Genomic DNA, 25,710 nt, shown 5'->3' on the forward strand with positions numbered 1-25,710 from the left:
AAAAGAGGGACTTCCCTCGTGGTCCAGTGGTTAAGACTCTGAGATTTCACTGCTGGGGGCAGGGGTTTGATCCTTGGTTGGAGAGCTAAGATCCAATATGCTGCTTAGTGACGAAAAAATAAACAGAGCCTCAGGGCCCTTGTCCCTGTGGGATAAGAACTAGGGGTTACCAATGGGGAAAAGAGTGGCATTAGGAGCAAGATAGGAGAAGGGGATCAAGAGGCACAAACTACTAGGGATAAAATAAATAAACCCCAAGGGTGTATTGTACAGCACAGGGGATACAGCCAATATTTTATAATAACTTTAAATGGAGTATAATCTCTCAAAAGATCAAAGCAGTGTGTTCTTAAAACTATAATATTGTGAATCAACTATACTTCAGTTTTAAAAAGAAATATATTAAAATTCTTATGTTAAGTTTCAACAAATTCTCTCTCTCCAAAGGCTCTTGGTGCCACGTCTGTCTTCAGATCGTTGGGTCTGTGGGCTCACCTTTTCTATAACTGCTGGCATTTCTCTGAAGGTTACAAAGGAGAAAAGTTCTTGAAAAGTTAATGAATCTGTCTTCTGGGGCTCCGAAAGGAAATCGAGATTGTCCATAGCTTAATGATGGTCTGGCTGCCCTGTACAAGGATGTTAAAAACCATATGCTTCCCTCATCAGACAGGCTTTGACTGGCTACCTGCTGCTACCTGCTGTCTAGGAGCTCTGAGGCAGGCAGGGAGCCTGTATCAAGCAGAACCTTCATCTCTGATCCATCAAGTGACTACATTCAAGCTTATACATTTACCTTAAAGATGTCAAACACATCACACCACATCATCCTGTTGCTCATTTGATCAAAACCTGCTCTAAAGGGCTTATTTAAATGGGCACACATTGGCCTTGGCATCCAGCACTTCACTGCTTCCAGTGACTCATAGATGAAGAAAAGATAGAGAACATCTGACTTCTTTAACGTTTAATTCAAGCCAGCGACCATTTACGCAGCATACACTGTTGTAGCCTCAGTCCAGGGAGGTCTTTCTCCAACTCCGCCATACCTGTCACCATCTGCCCCCATCAAAGTGCTCCTTTTTTCTCCTCTTAACTTAATGAAACCACCATGTAAATGATCATTGTTTTAGACTCACAGACATAGAGAACAGACATGCCGTTGCCAAGGTAAAGGACGGGGAGAGATGTATTGGGAGTTTGGGACTAGCAGATGCAAACTGTTATATAAAGAATGGATAAACAAGGACCTATTGTATAGCGTGGAGAACTTTGCTCAGTATTCTGTAATAACCTAAACAGGGAAAGAACTTGAAAAAGAATAGATACATGTCTATATATAGCTGAATCACTTTGCTGTGCACCTGAAACTAATAAAACATTCTTAATTATATTTCCATATGAGATAAAAGAATGAATAGGGTCTTCCTTGGTGGCCCAATGGTTAAGACTCCATGCTTCCAGTGCAGAGGACTTCCATCCCTTGATCAGGGAACTAAGATCCCACATGCCTTGCACAGTGGCCCCCGGAAAAAATAGATAAACAAGAAGGTCCTACAGTATAGCACAATATATTCAATATTGTGTATTGAATATACATATATTCAATATGTATATTGAATATACATATATCAATGTATATTCACTATTTTTTAATAAAGCATAGTGGAAAAAATTTGAATAAGAATACATATATATGTGTAACTGAGTCACTTTACTGTACAGCAGAAATTAGAACAACTTTGTAAATCAACTATACTTCAATGAAGTAATTTTTTTTAAGTGATCATTGTTTATTTCAGTCCCCCTTCCCCATCTATATCTAATCAATTATCAAAACATACTGATTTTCTCAAATTTCCTACCTTCTCTCCAACCACCTGCCCATTCTCGGGCTGGGTCTGTTGTAATGGCTTTCTGCTGCTTCTTGCTGCCGTTAGACTTGCCCTGCTAGACTCTGGCCTTGGTGCAAATGCCAGGTCATCAGTACGACTCCACCTCTGCCCCAACTTCTGCCCCTACTCCATTGTCCTCAGCCATCCTTCCTTCATGCCAGCCAGCTTCCTGGCAGGTATCACCCCCTTGACCGGAACCACCCCATCACTCATGTCATTTTACGGCTTCCCACCTGTAAAATGAACCACAGAAAAGCTTGCAGTTTACAACCCATGTGCTTTTTGCCTCATGGATTCATTCATGTAAGAAATATTTAGTAAGCTACCTGCTCTCTGCAAGGCTGGAAGTGTCATGGTGAACTGAATGTCTACATAAGGTGACAGTCTAGGGGACTCTTCTGGAAATCCCAGCTCCTCACCACAAACCCAGATGAGTCTTACTGGGAGAGACTTCTAACCAAACAGGCTCCCCCCTCAATCTGTTTCACACCAGTCTCCTCCCCCAGTTGTGCTTCCTGCTGTGTTCATGAATATAAGAACAAATAGATCTGCTCTCCAAGATCTTATAGTCCTTGAAAGAAGATGAGAACCATGTGCATGTCCCCCTGGAAGTGCAGAGAACAGTCAGAGAAACACAGCATCACTGTACTAGGTAACAGAGAATTTCCTTCAAGAGGCAAGCCCTGGGCACCTGGTGAGAAGCATCTCCTGGTGCCTGGAGATGAGAGGAGTAGGTAGCAGCCCACAAATCTGAGGACATCACAGAATGACAGGTGGTGCAGAAGTTTTCATGGGGAGGGAGCATTAGGATGGGTAGAATTTGCAGAAAGGACAGTGAGGAAAGGGCATGCATTGTAGACACGAGCAGTCCCTGGCAGTGGGACACCAGGCTGGAGTTGCTTCGAGGATTAATTTCTATGGAAGGAGAAAGGACAGCCAGAAGATTGATGTCTTAATAAAAAGTGACCAATGTTTTGGAAGAAGGTATAATCTCAAATTGGCTAAATTTGTTTGATTCAGTTTTTATTTAAGTTTTCTGAGTTGTCGGCAGATAGTCACCATTAATTTAGAGTGCTGTCTGTATCCAGGCAACAGCTTGAAATGTCAACTTACTGTGCATCATTCAACAATCTACTCGTTCAATCTGAGTTTCCAAACATATATTTCTTTCTCCTTTCTGTGTGCTAAGCATGAATTTAATGCACAATTATTGATGGATTTATTTTAGTTCTGATATAAATAGATAATATGCCTTCTGAGTCATGTAGTTGCATCCTTTTGCTTTTTGTCTTTAAATTTGATTTGTTTGAGGACTTTCCTGGTGGTCCAGTGATTCAGAATCTGCCTACCAATGCAGGGGATATGGTTTGGTCCCTGGTCTGGGACAATCCCACGTGCTGAGGGGCAACTAAGCTGGTTCACCACAACTATTGAGCCTGTGGGCTCTAGAGTCCATACTCCAAGACAAGAGGAGCCACCAGAATGAGAAATGCACCCACCACAACTAGAGAAAGCCCACATACAGCCATAAAGACTCAGTACAGCCATAAATAAATTTATAGTGAATAAATAATTTTCTTCCTTGTTAAGACTGAGCAATATTCCATTGTATAGATAGACCACATTTTAAAATAAATTTGATTTGCTTGAAAGTTAAATGAATTCCTTATAAAATTATTAAAAATACTCATAAAATTTCCCATGTGTATGTTAGTTAATTATGTCTTATACCCAGCTTACATCCAAATCAGAGATTGTGTTATATGTACTTTTCTTTCCAACATTTCCAAGGACTTCAGTTTGTGAGGCCATGAAGTAACTGTTGGGACTGCTGCAAAGCAAATATTGGTCTGGGTCACATCCAACTCCGTAAGATAAGAAGACACGTTCTTTTAAAGTGTCCATGAAACATCTATGAACATGAGGTGACACCATGAGCCATAGGACAGACCTCAATATATTTAAAAGAATTGAAACCATACAATGTATTCTCTGACTACAACAGAATCAATGAGATGGATAACAGGAAACTCTCCAAATATGTGGCAAATGTGTGTATGCTTAGTTGCTCAGTTGTGTCTGACTCTTGGCAACCCCATGGACTGTGGCCCACCAGGCTCCTCTGTCCATGGGATTTCCCAGGCAAGAATACTGAAGTGTGTTTCCGTGCCCTCCTCCAGGGGATCTTCCTGACCCAGAGATTGAACCCAAGTATTCTACATCTCCTGAATTGACAAGTGGATTCTTAACCACTAGTGTCACCTGGGGGAGAAGGCAATGGCACCCCACTCCAGTACTCTTGCCTGGCAAATCCCATGGATGGAGGAGCCTAGTGGGCTGCAGTCTATGGGGTCTTTAAGAATTGGACACGACTGAGTGACTTCACTTTCACTTTTCACTTTCATGCACTGGAGAAGGAAATGGCAACCCACTCCAGTGCTCTTGCCTGGAGAATCCCATGGATGGTGGAGCCTGGTGGGCTGCCGTCTATGGGGTCGCACAGAGGGACACGACTGACGCGACGCAGCAGCAGCAGCGGCAGTGCCACCTGGGAAGCCTGTGGAAAGTAAACAGTGAATTTCTAAATGATCCGTGGGTCAAAGGAGACGTCTAAGTGAATTAAAAAATACATTAAATTGGATAAAAATGAAAACACTATATTTTAATTCATAAGACACACCTAAATTAGTACAGAGAGAAATAGCACAAAATGCTTACATTAGAGTAAGTGTCTCAAATTGAGCATCTAAGATTCCACCTCTAGAACCTAGAAAAAGAGGGATAAAATAAGCATAAAGGGTGCTTAAGGAAGTAAGTAATAAACAGGAACTGGTGAAATTGAAAGCAGAAAAAGAGAAAATTAATGAAAAAAAAAAAACAGTTGGTTCATTAAAAAATCAATAAAAACCTCTAGCAGGACAGACAAAATAAAAAGAGAAAAGACACAAACAACTTTCATGAATGAAGCAGGAGACATTAGTACAGACTCTTAAGACACGGAGAGGGTAATAAGGAAATACTGCAAACAACTCTGTAGACAGAGTTGACAACTTAGATGAAACTTCCTCAAAAACAAATTATCACAGCTCACTCAATATGGAAAAATTATTTGAATAGCCTGGAATGATTAAGTTCACTCAATATAGAAAAATAATTTGAATAGCCTAGAATGATTAATGAAATTTATATCTTACTTTAAAAACTCTAAAAAAATAATTTGAAAAGATACATGTACCGTAATGTTCATTGCAGCACTATTCACGATAGCCAAGACAGGGAAGCAACCTAAGTGTCCATCAACAGAGGAATGGGTAAAGATGTGGTACATATACACAGTGGAATACGTCTCAGTCATAAAAAGGAACAAAATAATGTCATTTGAAGCAATATGGATGGACCTAGAGGTTGTCTTATTGAGTGAAGTAAGTCAAAGAAAGGTAAATATATGATATATGCAGAATTTTTTAAAAATGGTACAATTGAACTTTTACAAAACAGAAATAGAGTAGAAAACAAGCTTATGGTTACCAAGGGTAAAGGAGAGGTGAAGGAGAAACTGGGAGATTGGGACTGACATATACACACTACTATATATAAAACAGATAATGAGGAACTACCGTAGAGCACAGGGAACTCTACTCAAAACTCTGTAATGGCCTATATGGGAAAGAGTCTACTTTAGTCCAAGCATCTAGAAAAAACCTACAGTTACCATTCCACTGAAAAAAACTGAACACCCATGGGCAAAAGAAAATGAACCTTTACTTAAACTTCACTTCCTACCAAAAATTAACTCAAAATGGATCACTGATTTCTTAAAGTAAAGCATAACACTATAAACGTTTTAGGAAAAAAAGTAGGAGAACATCTTGGGATACAGTGGCAAAAAGAGTTCTAAGACACCAAAAGCACAATACTTAAAAAAAAAAAAAAAAAACTAATAAACTGGACTTCATAAAAATCAAAATTTTTGCTGCATCAGGAGAATGAAAGGAATGAATGAAAGCTACTATAGATGGGGAGAAAATATTTGTATACTACGTATTTAACAAAGGACAAGTACCTAAAATATATAAAGCCCTCTCAAAACTCAACAGTAAAATAAACAACTGAGTCAGAAAATGATTGAGGGACTTCCTGAGTGGTCCAGCAGTTAAGACTCTGAGCTTCCAATGTAAGGAACACAGGTTCGCTCCCTGGTTGGGGAACTAAGATCCTGCATGCTGCAAGGTGCAGCCAAAAAATAAAGAAAATAAAATTAGAACAATTTATTTTTAAATGGTTTAAAGACATGAAGAGACACTTCACTGAAAAGAATACACAGATGGCAAATCATCACATGGAAATGTGTTCACCATCATTAGCCATTAGGAAATGCAAATTAAAACCACAATGAGATATCTCTACGCACCACACAGAATGGCTTAAATAAATAATAATGACAACACCAAATGCTGATGTGGATGTGGGGAAACTGGATCATTCATACATTGCTGGGGGGCAGGGATGATGTAAAATTGTAGAGCTACTCTGAAACACAGTTTGGAAGTTTAAAAACAAAACATTCCACAATCGTAGAGTCCAGCAATTGCACTTCTGAGTATTTATCCCAGAGAAACAGAAAATCGTGCTCAAACCAAAGCTGTACACAGGTATTTGTGGCAGCTGGATTTGCAGAAGCCCAAACCTGGTAATGATCTAGATGTCCGTCAGTGGGTGAAGCAGTGGTATACCTATACAATGGAAAACCTGTGTGTATTTGAAGTCGCTCAGTTGTGTCCAATTCTTTGCGACTCCATGGACTATAGCCAACAAGGCTCTTCTGTCCATGGGATTCTCCAGGCAGGAATACTGGAGTGGGTTGGCATTCCCTTCTCCAGGGGATCTTCCCAACCCAGATCTCCTGTGTCTCCTGCATTGGCAGGCGGATTCTTTGCCATCGAGCCACTCGGGAAGCCTAAATGAAATCCTGTTGTTGCTGTTCAGTCTCTCAGTTGTGTCTGACTCTCTGTGACCCCATGGACTGCAGCACACCAGGCCTCCCTGACCCTTATTATCTCCTGGAGTTTGTCCAGGTTCGTGTCCATCAAATCAGTGATTCCATCCAACCGTCTCATCCTCTGCCACCCTCTTCTCCTTTTGCCCTCAATCTTTCCCAACATCAGGCTCTTTTCCAATGAGAACACTAGATCACTCCATTAACAGGGCAAAGAACATGGTCAAATAACCAGAACTCCAATTTTGCACCTTCAGAAGGAATCAGTGATCATGTTTCCCCAGTTCTCACAAGGAACAGGTACCCCTGCTGGTGCTGAGAACAATTCAGAGGAAAAGGAAGGTTGCAGCCTCTTCCTGCATGTCTGCCTGCACACACCTGGGTACCCAGCACAGGCAGAAACGTGGGAGAAGAGGGCATCCTACCTCAACAGCTCTCAGGAAACACATGTTCCAGGTCACAGGTGAGCAGACGAGCTTATGACTTGTTCCAGGTCACAGGTGAGCAGACGAGCTTATGACTATGTTCATGAATCCTGCCCTCTCAATCCCACTGAGCTCCTGGTGGCACTGTGGTCTTAACCATGAACTTTAGGAACCTGAGAATTACATTCACTGGAAATGTCAATGTGTGGAGAACTGGAAATAGGAACTTAAAAGTCTAAGCCAAGTTAGCTTACACTTTATCTTTGTGGACTGATTTTTAAAGATACGGAGGACAGTGTGCTGAGAGGTGGTGGCAGCATAAATGAGAGGGACTGAGGACAAAGCTGGAAGGATGAACCAATGTGAGAGGAGGGAGTAGGAATCAGAGGGAAGAGTGGGTCAGGTAGACTGGAGACAATGAGAAAAAGAAACACAGTCAACCACAGAGAAGGTTTCAAATGGAGTAAAGGCGCAGGCATCAACATGATGTATCCTCTTTGAAGCATTATGTTTATTTGTACACAAGAAAGCAATCTAGACTTATGGGACTTTTCAAGCTATTGGGTTTTGGTTTAATCCTGGCCAAGTGTCTCTTCCTGATACCATTTGGATTCTGAGCAAACTACTTAGCCTAATTCTAATTTAAAGCTTGTTGCTAGGTAACTACATCCGAGGTTCTTTTTGATCCCTAGATCAAGATATCTGTGCCAAAAAGTAGGTGAGCTAATTTGAAGGTTAGAGTTAATACATGCACCTAAAAACTTTCATTGTCTGTCATTTATGGAACCATCTCCGTGTGAACAGAGTCAGGTATATTCTCACAGAAGATGAGTATTCACTTGCTGGTACCCTTAGTACCGTGAGGATGCCAAAAAAAAAAAAGATTCCAAATGTAGAAGGATGTGTAGCCTAAGGAACAGAAGGAAACTTCTCACTATGTGGCATTAGATGTTTTTTTAAGTTATTGTAAAACATATATTTTCATATATTTCACTTTACCATTGTTGCTACTATATAACAATATGGGGTTAAGTATTAAAAATGTTTCTTGGCCTAAAAAAATAAAAATAAATAAAAACATGAGGAAATAGAATAGGTCTCTCCCACTGAATTACCAACAACCCTCTGTCCTCTACTTCAGAGTTACAGAAGTGTGAAGAAGCATCAAGTGAGCTGAAAACACACAACTTAGGCTGCCTGCACCTTCTTGGGGAGGAAACAGGAGGTCACACAGAGAGAATAAGTTGGAGCAATTGGGTCCCCAAGGGTTACCATGGTGATGGGCTCAGGGGACCTCCAGGGACTCTGGTCTATAGGATATGGGAAGGGATGGGGTAGCTGAGAGAGAAACAGAGCACCTACAATACACTTGAAGGCATCTCATTATATCGTTAGCTGTCAGCCTGGTTCCAGGTCCTGTATGGACACTGAATACTGCCCAGCATCATGGTGAACTCATGCACGGGGCATGTATTGGGCATGTATTGCCCTGAAGGCAGTACACAGTCACCACATATAATGCTAAACACCTCCTGTGCATTTTTGACAGAAAATATTGAGAAGGCAATGGCACCCCACTCCAGTACTCTTGCCTGGAAAATCTCATGGACGGAGGAGCCTGGTAGGCTGCAGTCCATGGGGTCACTAGGAGTCGGACACGACTGAGTGACTTCACTTTCACTTTTCACTTTCATGCATTGGAGAAGGAAATGGCAACCCACTCCAGTGTTCTTGTCTGGAGAATCCCAGGGATAGGGGAGCCTGGTGGGCTGCCGTCCATGGGGTCACACAGAGTCAGACACAACTGAAGCGACTTAGCAGCAGTAGCAGCCTAGTGTGTCTACACGAACTCTAGAGGAGGATGTTAAGTGCCAATGATTCTTCTTAATCCATTAAACAAGAATGCTTTGAAAGAAATCACCAAGATAGGACCCTGCATGAAAAGAGACCTCATAAATCATATCTGAGCAGAATGTGCTTGAGATGTGGCACATTTGGGGCAATAAGCGAAATCAAATCAGGATAGGGACTGTTCCCATACAATCCCAGTGGTGCATTTAGTCACTCCTTTTCCTCCAATTGTATTTTTTTTTTTCATTAAAATCCAATCAACAGCACAGTTCAAGTTCTCTTGCACCCAACAATAACACATAGGAAGCAATAAGCTGCGTGTGCCCTGGGGGGACACCAAGTGAAGACTGTGGGTTCTAAGCTCCACAAGTTGACACGAGTTGACAGTCGCTGATTACACAAATCTGACACACTGCCAGGTAAGACTGGGTGAAATATGTTGATAATAAATACAAGAATGTTGGAACTGAGTCACACAATTGTTTCTTGTTTTATGGGGGAAAAAAATGAAAACAATTCAAAAATTAGGCTGGAGGGAAAATCACTTCTTCCCTGGACATCTGAGAGGCTGGGTGGCAGCTCAGCCTATTCTAATTATTCCAACAATCAGATTTCCTCACAGTGATGCATTGGGTTTTTTAATTCAACAATATTCTTGCCTGAAAGCTCAAAAACTAATCATCGTTTTCATGCTATTGCCAATAGCTTTCAGTGCTTGTCAGAGTGCATCCTTCTTTCAACAGAAACCTGCAAACAAACACACAGACAACCCTAAATGATCGAAGAGCTTCATTTCATCCTTATTTAGGTACCATGGGAAAAGAAGTCTTCCATTTTTAAAATATAGTTACAGGAAACTCATCTACTTAATGAGTGAAATTAACTTCCTTCCCCTGGAAGTTCTTGTTGAAAGTTAGTTAATTCTGAGCTCAGTACTGAACTTTGGGGGAAAGTTTCCATTTTTCTCCCTACGTAAAGCCAAACTGATGGATAACCAAAGGTAAAGGCAACTGCCCTAGGAATTCCACTGAACATAACAGTGGAAGGAATTTGCCATGCCATCTCTGAGGTTCATTATGCTAGGAGATGGCACTTACATAACAGCTGGTACAGCACTGTTATTCTTTTGAAAATGTCAAGATCAGAAGATTCACTAAGCAAAGGCAGGCTTGTGGGAGCTCACCAGCTCTTACAGAAGGTGGTGATCAGGAATGGACAGTGTATAAATTCCTTAGTATGTGCAAAAGAAGACAGCTGACCCCTTCAGTTCTGGAAGTACCATGAGGGCTTCCCATAAGGCAGCACTTGTAAGCTGAATCCTAAAGGGAGGGAGAGATGGATAAAGAAGATGTGGTACATATATACAACAGAATATTACTCGGCTATAAAAGGAACAAAACTAGGTCACTTGTAGAAACGTGGATGGACCTAGAGTTATACAGAGCAAGTATAAGTCAGAAAGAGAAAAACAAATATCATATATTAACATGTATATGTGGAATCTGGAAAAATGATTTAGATGATCTTATTTACAAAGCAGAAATAGAGACACAGACATAGAGAACAAATGTATGGATACCAAGGTGGGGAAGGGGAGGTGGGATGAATTGGGAGATTGGGATTGACACATGTATGCTATTGATACTATGTATAAAATAAATAACTTATGAAACCTTCTGTATAGCACAGTGAACTCTACTCAATGCTCTGTGGCAACCTAAATGGGAAGGAAATCCAAAAAGGAGAGAATATATATATAAACACATATGACTGATTCACTTTGCTGTACCACAGAAATTAACACAGCATTGTAAAGCAAGAATGCTCCTATAAAAATTACTGAAAAAAAAAGAAAAGAAAAAAGAGGGAGAGAGTAAGTTGGGATGGAGTGATGAAAGCAGAAGATGAGAAGTGGGAAGGGCCTTCTACATAGTGAGTGCAGCTCCTGGACTTGTCAGAAGCTTCAGGAAATCCCCTAGCATGCAATCTCATCCGCAGTGTCTCCGGATGTGGCAAGAATACTAGAGTGACTTGCCATTCCCTACTCCAGGGGATCTTCCCCACCAGGGATTGAACCTGCATCTCTTGAGTCTCCTGCATTGGCAGGCAGATCCTTTACCACTAGCGCCACCTGGGAAGTCCCTTAACAGTCACAATAACTAACAATTTTTAGAGAGCTGCCTCTCCTTAAAGGACCACGTGAAGTTGCTCCATCGATGATCCCTAATGACCATGATAAGCTTTCTTGAAACTTTTAAAGCTTTGAAAGTAATTTATAGAGTAGATCACACAAAGTGAAAGTGAAAGTTGCTCAGTTGTGTCCAACTCTTTGTGACCCATATAATTTTTTGCATATAATTAGGAAGTTCTTTGGAACAGGTCTGTTTCTTAATGAGAAGTAAAATAGACATGCAAAGAAAACAGTAACCCTCCTATATAACAGCCATGCTGTGCTGTGCTTAGTCGCTCAGTCATGTCTGACTCTTTGTGATCTCATGGACTGCAGCCACCAGGCTTCTCTGTCCATGGAATTCTCCAGGCAAGAATACTGAAGTGGGTTGTCATGCTCTCCTCCAGGGGATCTTCCCAATCCAGGGATTGAATCCAGGTCTCCTGCATTGCAGTCAGATTCTATACCATCTGAGCTACCAGGGAAGCCCAAGAATACTGGAGTGGGTAACATATCCCTTCTCCAGAGGAACTTCCAGACCCAGGAACTGAACTGGGGTCTCCTACTTTGTAAGAGGGTTCTTAACAAGCTGAGCTACGTGGTAAACCCATGTAACAGTTATAGCCTACTATGAAAAGTAATAGGAAGAGAACCCTATTTATGAGAGCAAAACAGGAGTATACCTAGGAATGTAACTAAAAATAAACTTGCAAGGCCATTATAAAGAAAACTTTATTGAAGGACAGCAAAGAAAACCAGAAAAAAAATAGAGACACACCAGTATTATTATAGGAGGCTCAATACTCTAAAAAGTCGATGCTTCTAACAAATTAATCTCTCAAACTAAAGACTCTCAAATGACTCCATATTTTGACAAGTGATGTCTAGCTCATTAAGGATATGAAACAACTGGCAAGAACAATCTGAATACTTTTAGGGAAAACTTGCTACAGCAGATAATCAAACATTTAATAATTATTTAGTCATTAAAATAGTGTTGTCTTGGAATAGCAACAGAAAAACAAGAAAATGAGAAGAACTAGGCATACTATTATAAAATATAATAAAGTAGCATTTCAACTGATAAAGAAAAGACATGCTGTTTAATGTATGGCTGAGTAAGCGTATTATACTAAACATAAAAATAAATATCAGATAGATTAAAATCTAAAAATTAAAAACAAAGCTAACAATTCAACTTTTTGAAATTATGGTAAATGTAAAATAATTTGAAAATCACTGCACATTTGTCACCAAAGAAACAGTTAATAAAGTACAGTGTAACACTATGCCACAACCTTCACCACCAGAAAGAGTAAGATACATTTCTTTGTACTGACATTTAAAGTTTCCAAGAAATTAAAAAAGAATAAAGTAGACTTATTTGTACTGACATTTAAAGTTTCTAAGACATTTTCCTGCATGGAAAAACCCAGTGGAATGAGCAGACATCAACCTTGATCTCATTTAAGATTCTATGATGAGACACAGAAAAGATTAAGACAAGTTGGCAAGAATACACAGAAGAACTATACAAACAAGGTCTTAATGACCCCAATAACCACAATGGTGTGGTCACTCATCTGGAGCAGGGTATCAAGAAGGCCTTAGGAAGCATTACTAAGAAAAAAGTTAGTGGAGGTGATGAATTTCCGACTGAGCTATTTCAAATTCTAAAAGATAATGCTGTTAAAGTGCTGCACCCAATAGGTCAGCAAATTTGAAAAATTCAGCAATAGCCACAGGACTGGAAAAGGTTGGTTTTCATTCCAATTTTGGGATTGGAATGAAAATTTCAGACTCCTGTACAATTGTGCTCATTTCACATGCTAGCAAGTTTATGCTCAAAATTCTTCAAGCTAGACTTCAGCAGTACATCAACTGAGAACTTCAGATGTACAGGCTGGGTTTTGAAAAGGCAGAGGAACCAGAGGTCAAATTGCCAATATTCACTGAATCTTGGAGAAAGCAAGGGAGTTCCAGGAAAACATCTACTTCTGCTTCATTGACTATGCTAAAGCCTTTGACTGTGGGGATCACAACAAACTGTGGAAAATTCTTAAAGAGATGGGACTACCAGACCACCTTACCTGTCTCCTGAGAAACCTGTATGCAGGTTGAGAAGCAACAGTTAGAACAGAACATGGAACAACGGACTGGTTCAAAATTGGGAAAGGAGTGCAACAGGGCTGTATACTGTCACCCTGCTTATTTAACTTATATGCAGAGTACATCATGTAAAATGCTAGGCTGCATAAATCACAAGTTGGAATCAAGACTGCCAGGAGAAATATCAATAACCTCAGACATGCAGATTATACAATTTTAATGACAGAAAGTGAAGAGGAATTAAAGACCCTCTTGATGAAGGTGAAGGAGGAGGGTGAAAAAGTTGGCTTGAAACTCAACATTCAGAAAACTAAGATCATGGCGTCTGGTCCCATCACTTTATGGCAAATAGATGGGGAAAAAGTGGAAGCAGGGACAGACTTTATTTTCTTGGGCTCCAAAATCACTGCAGATAGTGACTGCAGCCCTGAAATTAAAAGACGATTGGTCCTTGGAAAGAAAGCTATGACAAACCTAGACAGCATATTAAAAAGCAAAGATATCAGTTTGCCAACAAAGGTCCGTCTAGTCAAAGCTATGGTTTTTCCAGTAGTCATGTATGGATGTGAGAGTTGGGCCATAAAGAATGCTGAGTGCCAAAGGATTGATGCTTTCAAACTGTGATGCTGGAGAAGACTCTTGAGAGTCCTTTGGACTGCAAGGAGATCAAACCAGTCAATCCTAAAGGAGCTTAACCCTGAATATTCATTGGAAGGACTGATGCTGAAGCTGAAGCTCCAATACTTTGGCCACCTGATGCAAAGAGACAACTCACTGGAAAAGACCCTGAAGATGGGAAAGATTGAGGGCAGGAAGAGAAAGGGATGACAGAGGACAGGATGGTTGGATGGCATCACCGACTCAATGGACATGAGTTTGAGCAAATTCCAGGAGATAGTGAAGGATGCGGAAGCCTGGAGTGCTGCAGTCTGTGGGGTTGCAAAGAGTCAGACACAACATGGTGACTGAACAACAACAAAAGAAATAAATCACATAAGTGAAAAAATAGGTATGTTTACAAAGATATTCAACGCAGTAGTATATATGACACCATGTAACTGGAGGCAACCTAAGTGTTCACTGACAGCCTGATGGTTAAGCAAGTTACTGATCACCTATACTTGGAGACGGTGCCAAGGACAAACTGTAGACATCGAAAGAGATTCATGGTACGTTGTTAAGTGAGATTGTGTGGGCTGTACTCCTACCCATGTTGGAAAAAGACACTCAGTCTACACGCAGTTTCATGGACTGACTGGTGTCCCCAAATGCATGTGCTGGAGCCCCGCCCCCCAGCACACTGGACTCCACCTGTATTGGAGTCAGGGCCTTGAAGAGATAAGTTATTATAAAATGAGGCTGCTAGTGTGAGTCCCAGTCCAATCTGACCAGTGTTCCTGTAAGAAGACAAAATGTGGACACACAAAGATTCCCGGGGGAAGAAGGGGCATGTGAGGACACAGCCAGAAGACGGCCATCTGCAGGGCAAGGAGAGAGGCCAGACCTGCTGTCACCTTGATCTTGGACTTCCAGCCTCCAGAACTGTGAGAAAATAAGTTTCTGTTGTTTAAGCCGCCTGGACTGTGGTGTGTGTTACAGACTCTGCAGCTGACTCATACTAACAAGTAAGGGTGTTAGGAATGTACACACTCAGCTGAAAATAGAGGTCACTTCTGGAGCTCTGAAATAAGAGGGGGGAAAAAGGAAACAGATTAAATACACATATATATACACACATACATATATGCTTTTACTATATATATATACTTATATATATATATATATACACTTATATATTACTATATATATACTTTATTATATGTATGTATAATTTTACTATATATATGTACTTTTACTACATATATAAAGTATCAGATCAGATCAGTCGCTCAGTCGTGTCCGACTCTTTGTGACCCCATGAATAGCAGCACGCCAGGCCTCCCTGTCCATCACCAACTCCCGGAGTTCACTCAGACTCACGTCCATCAAGTCAGTGATGCCATCCAGCCATCTCATCCTCTGTCATCCCCTTCTCCTCCTGCCCCCAATCCCTCCCAGCATCAGAGTCTTTTCCAATGAGTCAACTATTCGCATGAGGTGGCCAAAGGACTGGACTTTCAGCTTTAGCATCATTCCTTCCAAAGAAATCCCAGGGCTGATCTCCTTCAGAACGGACTGGTTGGATCTCCTTGCAGTCCAAGGGACTCTCAAGAGTCTTTTCCAACACCACAGTTCAAAAGCATCAGTTCTTCGGGACTCAGCTTTCTTCACAGTCCTTTATACATGCTCTCATGTTGCTAGAAATGTTGAGAACAGTTATTTCTTTCATAGTTTTTTTAATTATAGTTGATTTACAATGTTGTGTTACTTTCTGCTGTATAGCAAAGTGACTCAGTTATACACATATATACATTGTTTTTCATATTTTTTCCATTGTACTTTATCACAGGATATTGAATATAGTTTCCCATGCTCTACAGTAGGACCTTATTGTTTATGTATTCTATAATAATTGCTTACATCTGCTAACCCTAACCTCTCATTCCATTCTCCCCATCTTTTGTAGTTAAAAAAGAAAAAAAGGTTGCTCTGACAAGTAGGGGAACATTTGTAGATACACACAAAGCAAGACTTTCACCCGTTACATGATATTTTAAACAGAGTAGATGCAAACAGTACGTTTTGTGTTAGTTATACAGAAATGTCATAAAGTTTATATATGGAGTATGTATTTTTGAAAAGACTTATAATATCACTTCTACTTTCAGAAGGTACATTTTCAAAAAAAGAAACTTCACACCAGTGTAATTTTAGGTCCAAAGACCCTAATAGAAGACTGCTCCATTTCCTCGATGCCTCTCCATCACTGCAGCAAGCTGCCACCATATTTAGCAAAATCTGAGTTATTCCAAATTAAATAAATAACACGTACAAAGTCAGAAACATTTCCATCCCAGAGAGGGCAGCAGAATCCACAGCAAATCTCTGTGACTCCATCAACCATGGCCATGCCTCCCAGACACAGGTTCTGATGGGTTGTCTGACCCAATGGTTGGCTCCAAGGACTTACTATGTGTTTAGGTCACTAAAGGACAAATTCAAGAAAAAGAAGCAAAGGGATGAGGAAGTCATCATGATTCCCAGTTCTAGAACAGGTGGAAACTTAAAATCATTGGCTAGAAATATAAAAACTCTACCATCAAAGAGTTAAACAACCTAGAGGGGTAGGATGGCGTGGGGCGGGAGGTCCAAGAGGGAGGTAGCATATGTATACTTGTGGCTGATTCATATTGATGTATGGGAGAAACCAACACAACATTGTAAAGCAATTATCATCCAATTTTTAAAAATTCAATCTTAAAAAAAATTTCAAACAGCTGGAAGCTGTGTTTTAACCCAGCACTACTTTCCACTCTCTGACACGTTCATCCTCCCTACCCACCCCAGGATTAAGGTTTGGGTCCATATTGTGACATATTTTTTAACCTGAATCTTGTGGTGTGGGTTTTGCCGGAGAAGAGTTCACTCTGAGACAAATGATATTGGAGGCTCTGAGCAGAGGAACCAGGTACTTAGAGTAGAACTATAAAATGACACTCAATTGCTGCATCAATAGTAGATTGGTTGGGGGAGCAGGGGAGAGCAAGCAGGCAGAAGAGTTAAGCATCAGTAGTCTCATGAAGAAGATGGTGGTGTCTTGGACCAGAGTATAGGAAGGGAGGGATGAGAAGCAGTCAGATTCTCGATCTTTTGAAGATAGCACCAAGAGAATCTCCTGGTGATTGAATCTGAGGGGTGACAGTAAAAAAAGAATAGAGGATCAGTGGAGTCTGGGGAAAAGTCAACTGGAAGATTAAGTTGGTGGGTGCGGGGGTTTTGGAGGACCAAGAGTGTGTTTGGGCACATTTTTGAGAATTCACATAAAACACTGAATATAGGGAACTGCCCTGGTGGTCCAGTGGTTAGGATTATGCTCTTCCAATGTAGGGAGCAGGTTTGATCCCTGGTCGGGGAACTAAGATCCTGCATGCCTTGTGGCACAGTCAAAATAAATTGGTTAACTAATTTTAGAAAAAGGGTGACACCAAGATTTAAAACAAAACAAAAACATTGAATATATAACTAGACTTTAGAACAAAAGTCTGAGCTAAAAATAAAGATTTGGGAATGGGACTGTGGAACTGGTGTCTGATGCCAATGAGCCTGGGTGTGACAGAGGTGTGATTCAAGTTCAGAGAGATGAAGAGGGACAGCAGAAGAGATGAGAGGAAGACATGACATCCTGGAAGCGCAGGGGAAGAAGGGGCTTCACGGAAAGGAGGTGACCAAGCATCCTCATCCGCTGTTAGAACGTGAAGGGCAGAGAAGGGCCACTGGTTTCACATCCTGCAGCTATTGCTGTTGTTCAGTTGCTCGGTCCCGTCTGACTCTCTGCGACCCCATAGTTTGAAGCATACCAGACTCCTCTGTCTTTCACTATCTCCTGGAGTTTGCTCATACTCATATCTGTTGAGTCGTGCAGTTACTGGGCACAGTGATAAAAACAGTCTCCAGGCTGTGGTGCTGTGCTGTGCTTTGCTTAGCCGCTCAGTTGTGTCTGACTCTTTGCAACCCCATGGACTCCTCTGTCCATGGAATTCTCCAGGCAAGAATACTGGAGTGGGTTGCCATGCCCTCCTCCAGGGAATCTTCCCAACCCCAGGCTGTGGTGGTGCAAAGCAATTTCATATACTTATGAACAAGCTTGCAGCATACTATCTTCTATTTCTTTCACTTATTTTATAGGAGGAAGAACAGTAATGAATAATATTATTTAGAATCAGATTATTATGAGATTTCTGGTAATATATTGCTATGAATCTATGCTGGTGAGATAGAGAAGAGACACATATACATTGAAATATTATAAATTAACTTGAGAGGAAAACAAACAAACTCCTTCCCACTGACTCTTCTAAATCCAGTAAAGAGGACAAAACTGACTGGCTGATGAGTCACCTTCCAGTGATCTTAGGTACAACTGGCAAATGCTTTAAAACAGAGGCAGAACCAGGAGGAGAAGCAGAAGCCCTGGGTGACCTCCAACCTGGATAATCAGGAAATGGTTGCCATTTCTTCCTCCAGGGTATCTTCCCAACCCAGAGATTGAACCCAAATCTGCATTGGTAGGTGGATTCTTTACCAACTGAGCCACCAGGGAAGTCCCCACAAGTCTATACCAGCATGAAAATGTGATTGTCATTCAGTGCAATCATCAAGGATATATACAAGTGAACTCCATTCCTCTAGACATATTTTTAAGTTCAGAAGATTATTCTCATGTACAAACTTGACGCTCCCAACAGCTTTAATTCCCAGAACCCCATTCTCTATTCAAATGGACTGACTCATGGATGCACTGAGCTGATGTGACACTGTTGGATCATTAGATGCAGGGAAGATTCAAACATTTACACCTTTCTCTTCCTCCCCAGAACCAGTCAACTCAGAAGATTTAGTAATAACATACGACTATTGCCCTCAACAGTCATGAGCAGGAAGATGGTGACATTGTCCCCCAAGGGGCTTCATGGGCTATGGCGCTAAAGGAGATGTTTAGTTTGCTTCTCCAACAAAGAGATCCTGAATCTAATATTTCAAGCTTTGTCTATTGATGTAGCAGAACTGAAAGAAAATAAAATGAAACAAAAAACTCATAAGGAAAGGCAAGGGTTAGATGAAGATATCTTTGCCTTCCAGAAATAAGTCACAAAATGAAGATGCTTGGCTTATAAGCATTCATTTTTCTTATGAAATAGGTTTGAGAAAATAATAAATAACAGAAATGCAAATCAGCACTCTTGAACAATAAAAGTCTGAAGAAAGAACAATGTTGGCTTTCAAGTTCTCGTTAGGTGTCAGAAGATACTCATGAGCAAAAACAAAAACCCACTGCTTTGTCTAGCGGATGTCCCAGGTGGCTCTAGTGGTAAAGAATCTGCCTGCCAAGCAGGAAACGCAAGAGATGCAGGTTCGATCACTGGGTCAGGAAGGTCCCCTGAAGGAAGGCATGGCTACCCTCTCCAGTATTCTTGCCTGGAGAATCCCATGGACAGAGAAGCCTGGTGGGTTACAATCCATAGGGTTGCAAAAAGCCGGACAAGACACAAGACTGAACACACACACAGGCCTAGATTAAAATTTTCCAGATTGATCCTTTATTGTGAAGTAAATAAGTTGTTGTTTCTTATTTTCACTCTCATAAACCAAGACACGATGAGTAATTTTGTAATTTTCCCATTATTTCCTATGGTTAAATTCCTAGGCTTGAGTTTACCCTGGTTCAAAGGATGTCAATTTTTGAAATTTTGATACAAGTTCAAATTATTCTCTAGAGAAATGCAAATCAAAACCACAATGAGGTACCATCTCACGCTGGTCAGAATAGCTGCCATCAAAAAGTCTACAAACAATAAATATCCGGAAAGGGTATGGAGAAAAGGGAACCCTCTTACACTGTTACACTGTTGGTGGAATGCAAACTAGTACAGCTATTATGGAAAACAGTGTGGAGATTCCTTAAAAAACTGGAAATAGAACTGCCATATGATCCAGCAATCCCACGGCTGGGCATACACACCAAGAAAATAAAATTTGAAAGAGACACATGTACCCCAGTGTTTACTGCAGCACTGTTTACAATAGCTATGACATGGAAGCAACCTAGATGTCCATCAGCAGATGAATGGATAAGGAAGTTGTGGTACATATACACAAAGAAATATTACTCAGCTATAAAAAAGAATGCATTTGAGTCAGTTCTTATGATGTGGATGAAACCGGAGCCTGTTACACAGAGTGAAGTAAGTCAGAAAGAGAAACACCAATACAGTGTATTAATGCATATATATGGAATTTAGAAAGATGGTAACAACGACCCTATATGTAAGATAGGAAAAGAGACACACATGTAAAGAACAGACTTTTGTACTTTGTGGGAGAAGGCAAGGGTGGGATAATTTGAGAGAATAGCATTGAAACATGTATATTACCATGCTGGGGTCCAGCCCCGGTGGATCCAGGGAATTTGAAGCGGGGACAGCGTCGGCGAGGATCAGGAAACAACTGCTTAATTAAACGTTAATTAAGGATATAAAGAGTAATAGAATAAGGATAGCTCAGTAGGAAAATTCAGTGAAGAAAAGAGGCTGAAATAAGGATAGCTCAGTGAGGAAATTCAGTGGAGAAAAGAGGCTGAATAATTCAGCCAGAAGGTGAGAGAAAGAACGACATGGGGAGACCAAGTTTCGGTGAACAAGGCCCGCACTTTATTTTCCAAAGTAGTTTTTATACCTTAAGTTATGTATAGAGGATAATAGGGGAAGGGGGTAGAGTCATGCAGCAAGCCAGGCTTTCTTCCTGCAAACTTATCATATGCAAAAGCTTAGGTGATTTGCATCATCTTCTGGCCCGGAAGCCTGTTAACATTTTAAGACCCTTTCTTCAGAAAACTTATTTTTCTCTAAAGGTGATTGGTCAGGAGCCACCCTCCAAAAGCATTAGATAAAGTTGCATTCCTACAGAGCAAAGGTGTGGTGGGCTATAACAAGAAAAAGAATTAACTCAAGGGTCCCAGGTTACAAACATTAAAGCTACTACTTACACCAATTATATTAATCAATACACTGCCAGGGACACAGCAGGTAAGGAATATGGAAATTTAGCAGCAAACATTGGCCCGACAAGTGAAAATCCCTTCACCAATACAATTTCTAATCAATCTTTTAACTGCTCAAAGGAATCTGTATTTAGACAGTTTAGAACATCTCATGCCTCTCACAGTTGGGAGGCTCTGGACAATCATATGTGGCCGGAAAAACCTATTCCGGCAGGCTAGAGGACTTCCAAAGGAGTTTGTAGGTTGAAACACTGTCACACCCAGGAATTATTAACTGGAGCTGTAAGCTAACTCTTTTTTCAGAGAGAGGTAGTGGGGGACAGCCCCCTGTAAAGTCAGAGGTGTAGGTGAAAGCACAAAGCAGAAAGTAGGCAGACTCTGGTTTTGGGGGTAGATGCTCAAGAATTTCCAGGGGGACTCCTGAGGCTCAATCCCGCCTTTGTGTATGCCGAGCCTCCTTCCTCATGACCTTTGTCATGGGTGGAGCTCCTCACGCTGGCTCCTGGCAGTGATAGACTTTCAGTTGAGCTATTCCAGACCCTGAAAGATCATGCTGTGAAGGTGCTGCACTCAATACGCAATATGCACTCAATATGCAATAGGCCGGCTCCCGGCATTACCATATGTGAAATAGATGGTCAGTCCAAGTTCAATTCATGAAGCAGGGGACTCAAAGCTGGTGCACTGGGACAGCCCAGAGGGTTAGGGTGGGGAGGGGAATGGGAGGGGGGTTCAGGCTGGGGGACACATGTACACCCATGGCTGATTCATGTAGATGTATAGCAAAAACCACCACAATATTGTAAAGTAGTTAGCCTCCAATTAAAATAGATTAATCAATTTTAAAAAAGTATTTTCTGGAAAGACTGATCCAATTTTCACTCCCACCAACAGCATGAGATTTCCAGTAAAACTATCTTGGATGGTTAATGAAACCAACTCCCCACTTGATAGGTACTTGCTTCATCCCATGCACACACATGTATTGGTTCTTTCCTTTTCAGATCATTCATCATTTCTGTGATATATCTAAACATCTACATAACATTTTGAGTAAAAATAATTTTCCAGTGTAAAAATATGTACAGAATACTCTAAATTTCATTAAAATATATGCATAGAAAAAAACCGGGGACTTCCCTGGAGGTCCACAGGTTGACTTTGCCTTCCAATTATATTTAGAAATGAATATAAATATATTTTATATTTATATAAATGAATGCATTTATATGTGCACATTTTTCCTGAAGAATTTTTATAGATTTCATCAAATTCCCAGAATGGTCTCATTCCAGTTCTAGTATCGGAGATCCCAGTAATAAACTCATGGAGTCCATTTCCCAGAGGAAGAAATATAACAGATGACTAAAGAGCACATCCGTAAGGGCAACAATTGAGTTCCCTACAGTTGAGACCAATTATGAGTTTAGCTTCACAAGTAAGTCTATTGTATTATAGTTATCTGTTTAACTAGAAGCAATTGTACTCCTATTATCTACTACTAAACTCTAAACTGCTAAACTCTCTGTGCAAGTGGTCATTTTTCTACTATAAAATACTCATCTGGATAAAAATGCCTGCAATAATAAAAAATTCCATCTTTTTAAGGACTCTCGTATGTTAAAATAAGAATATCTGGAATTAAATAAACCAAAGACTCATAATAAGAGACCATAAAAAAAAGACTTTGCCTTCCAATGCAGCAATGCAGTGGATGGTGGGTTGGATCCCTTGTCAGGGAGCTAAGAAGATCCCACCTGCCTCGAGGCCAAGAAGAAAAATCCTGGAAAACACTCTCCCAAATATTAATAATGATTATGTTTTGATGGCAGGAGAGAATCAGAAAACAAAATGAACAAATGAACACATCAATCTAAAGCATGATTTCTGCCTGTGAAATGTTCTTTCTCTGGGAAAACTAGAAAGGGCAATGTGATAAAATGGGAGCCAGAGAGGGTGGGAGGAAGCTGTGCAAGGCTGAGAGAGAGCAAAGGCCCGCTGAGATTCAGATAAGCTGAGCTCCAATGATGAGAAGGAGCCAGATCACAGAAAATGAAAAAGAGTGAGGGAAGGAAGGGGCCAGGGGACGGGAGGGCTGGATCAGATTCCGGGAGGCCTGCAGGGCCCTGGCAAGGAGTAGGGCTTTATTCTACCTATAGTGGGAGAAGGTTGGAAAATGCTAGGCAAAGGCCTGGCAGATTAAGAGCTTTGTTAAGATGGAAATGTATCTGGGAAGGGAGACAAGCTGCTGCCAGTTGAAATAGAAATGGTAATTCCATAGCTGAGCAAAGCGGAATAATTCTGGATGATCCATGCCAGCTACACTGAGTAAGACTAATTGGACACCTCCGTGTAGGCTTGTGGATGCTCCAGGGTGCCCCAGCCCAGCAGAAAGACAAGGGGCTCCTCTGGGCAGGAGGGAGAAACACACTGCCACGGTGCTCCTCATGCTTGGGGATCCGGCCAACAGCTTTGGAGGCTTAGATACTGCCTCCAAAACACAACAGTTTTCTACCCTGAAGGTTGCCCTTGCCTGGCATCATTTCATTTATCTCTTGTCGCTAACTCTGATCCCCCTAACTCTGATCCAAACTCACCAGAGAGAGGAGGTAGCTAAGAAAGAAAGAAGATATCTAGTGGGAGGCAGGAGGGATGGTAAATTCACTGTTTCCAAGATCTCAGACAGAAGTTGAGTCTTTCCTCAAAGCTTGGGGTCCTGGAAGGCTGGAGAGCCCTGCATATAATATTGTGAGATAGGGTCTTCTGTGAACAGAACCTCTTTGTATTGGGTGATGGAATAGACAGTACTCAGGCTCTGAAGTCAAACAAGCTGAGATTCAAATTCCAGGGGTGAATCACTTCATATCTGAACCTCAGCTTCCTATAATGGAAAATGGGTTTCATAATCATGCTGACACCACATGATCCTCAGCAGGTCAAATGAGGCAAAAACGTATATGCCAAAATTCCTCAACAGCCTGAGATACGCAGATGACACCACCCTAATGACAGGAAGCAAGGAAGAACTGAAGAGCCTCTTGATGACAGTGAGAAAGGAGAGTGAAAAAGCTGGCTTAAAACTCAACATCCAGAAAAATAAGATCATGGCATTCGGTCCCATTGCTTCATGGAAAATAGATGGGGAAAAAATAGAAATAGTAGCAGAGTTCATTTTCTTGGGCTCTAATATCACTGTGGACGGTGATTGAAGCCATGAAAAGAGGAAAGTTATGACAAACTTAAACTGCATATTAAAAAGCAGACATCACTTTGCCAACAAAGTTCCATCTCGTCAAAGCTTTAGTTTTTCCAGTAGTCGTGTATGGATGTGAGAGTTGGACTATAAAGAAGGCTGAGAGCCAAAGAATTGATGCTTTTGAATTGTGGTGCTGGCAAAGACTCTTGAGAGTCCCTTGGACTGCAAGGAGATCAAACCAGTCAATCCTAAAGGAAATCAACCATGAATATTCACTGAAAGGACTGATGCTGAAGCTGAAGCTCCAATACTCTGGCTGCTGCTGCTGCTGCTAAGTTGCTTCAGTCGTGTCCAACTCTGTGTGACCCCATAGACAGCAGCCCACCAGGCTCCCCCATCCCTGGGATTCTCCAGGCAAGAACACTGGAGTGGGTTGCCATTTTCTTCTCCAATGCATAAAAGTGAAAAGTGAAAGTGAAGTCGCTCAGTCGTGTCTGACTCTTAGCGACCCCATAGACTGCAGCCTACCAGGCTCCTCCATCCATGGGATTTTCCAGGCAAGAGTACTGGAGGGGGGTGCCATCGCCTTCTCCAAATACTCTGGCTACTCTGGCTACCTGGTGTAAAGAGGCGACTCACTGGAAAAGACCCTGATGTTGGGAAAGATTGAGGGCAGGAGGAGAAGGGGACGACAGAGGACAAGATGGTTGGATGGCATCACTGACTCAATGGACATGAGTTTGAGCAAATTCTGTGAGAAAGTGAAGGACAGGGAGGCCTGGAATGCTGCAGTCCATGGGATCAAAAAGAGTTGGAAACAGCTTAGTGACTCAACAACACCAACAAAAAAAATCCCTGGCCTGTAATGAAAGTGTAAGTCAAAGTCGCTCAGTCCTGTCTGACTCTGTGACTCCATGGAATCTTCCTGGACCAGGGATTGAATCTGGGTCCTGTGCATTGGCAGGCAGATTCCTATCCACTGTACCAGCAGGGAAGTCCTTCCATTTATGTTTGAATCATGTAGGTATACACTCTATTATTATCCCTAGCATAAGAACCAGGGGAGAATTGGTAAACAATATTAGAAGCAAAGTCAGACTGAGCTGGGTGGTTGTTTTGTGCCTTGTATAACATGTATATAAGAATCACCAAGCAGTTAGCAAATTACTAGGCAAAAATTGAGAGAAAATGTGCATCTTAGGGACACAACCCAAACCATTCCTATACTCTGTTCTCTTTCTTAGTGTGAAGCCATTTAATCACTTTGATCCTTTCTAAAATTTTATATTCTATTTTCTTTATGTTCTAGTTAAAAGCAAAGTCAGAATAAAATCAAATACTCAAAAAAATCCAACATGTTTGCATTAAAAAGTAAATGAAATTCATGACAACCCTAATTATAATCTCATAGTCT

General features: G+C 41.1%; 1 long non-coding RNA gene across 1 annotated transcript in view; it reads right to left on the bottom strand.

Moving 5' to 3' along the window:
• Positions 1-4,311: 4,311 nt before the first annotated feature.
• Positions 4,312-25,710, bottom strand: part of LOC138990704 (uncharacterized) — a 56,409-nt gene continuing 35,010 nt past the window's right edge. The window contains exons 3-4 of the long non-coding RNA XR_011466783.1: positions 4,611-4,659; positions 4,312-4,449 (exon numbers count right to left, since the gene is read on the bottom strand). This is a non-coding gene — a long non-coding RNA (uncharacterized lncRNA). The remainder of the gene's footprint in view (positions 4,450-4,610; positions 4,660-25,710) is intronic.

The sequence above is a fragment of the Bos mutus genome, chromosome 14 (assembly GCF_027580195.1).
Source record: "Bos mutus isolate GX-2022 chromosome 14, NWIPB_WYAK_1.1, whole genome shotgun sequence".
Lineage (NCBI taxonomy): Eukaryota > Metazoa > Chordata > Mammalia > Artiodactyla > Bovidae > Bos > Bos mutus.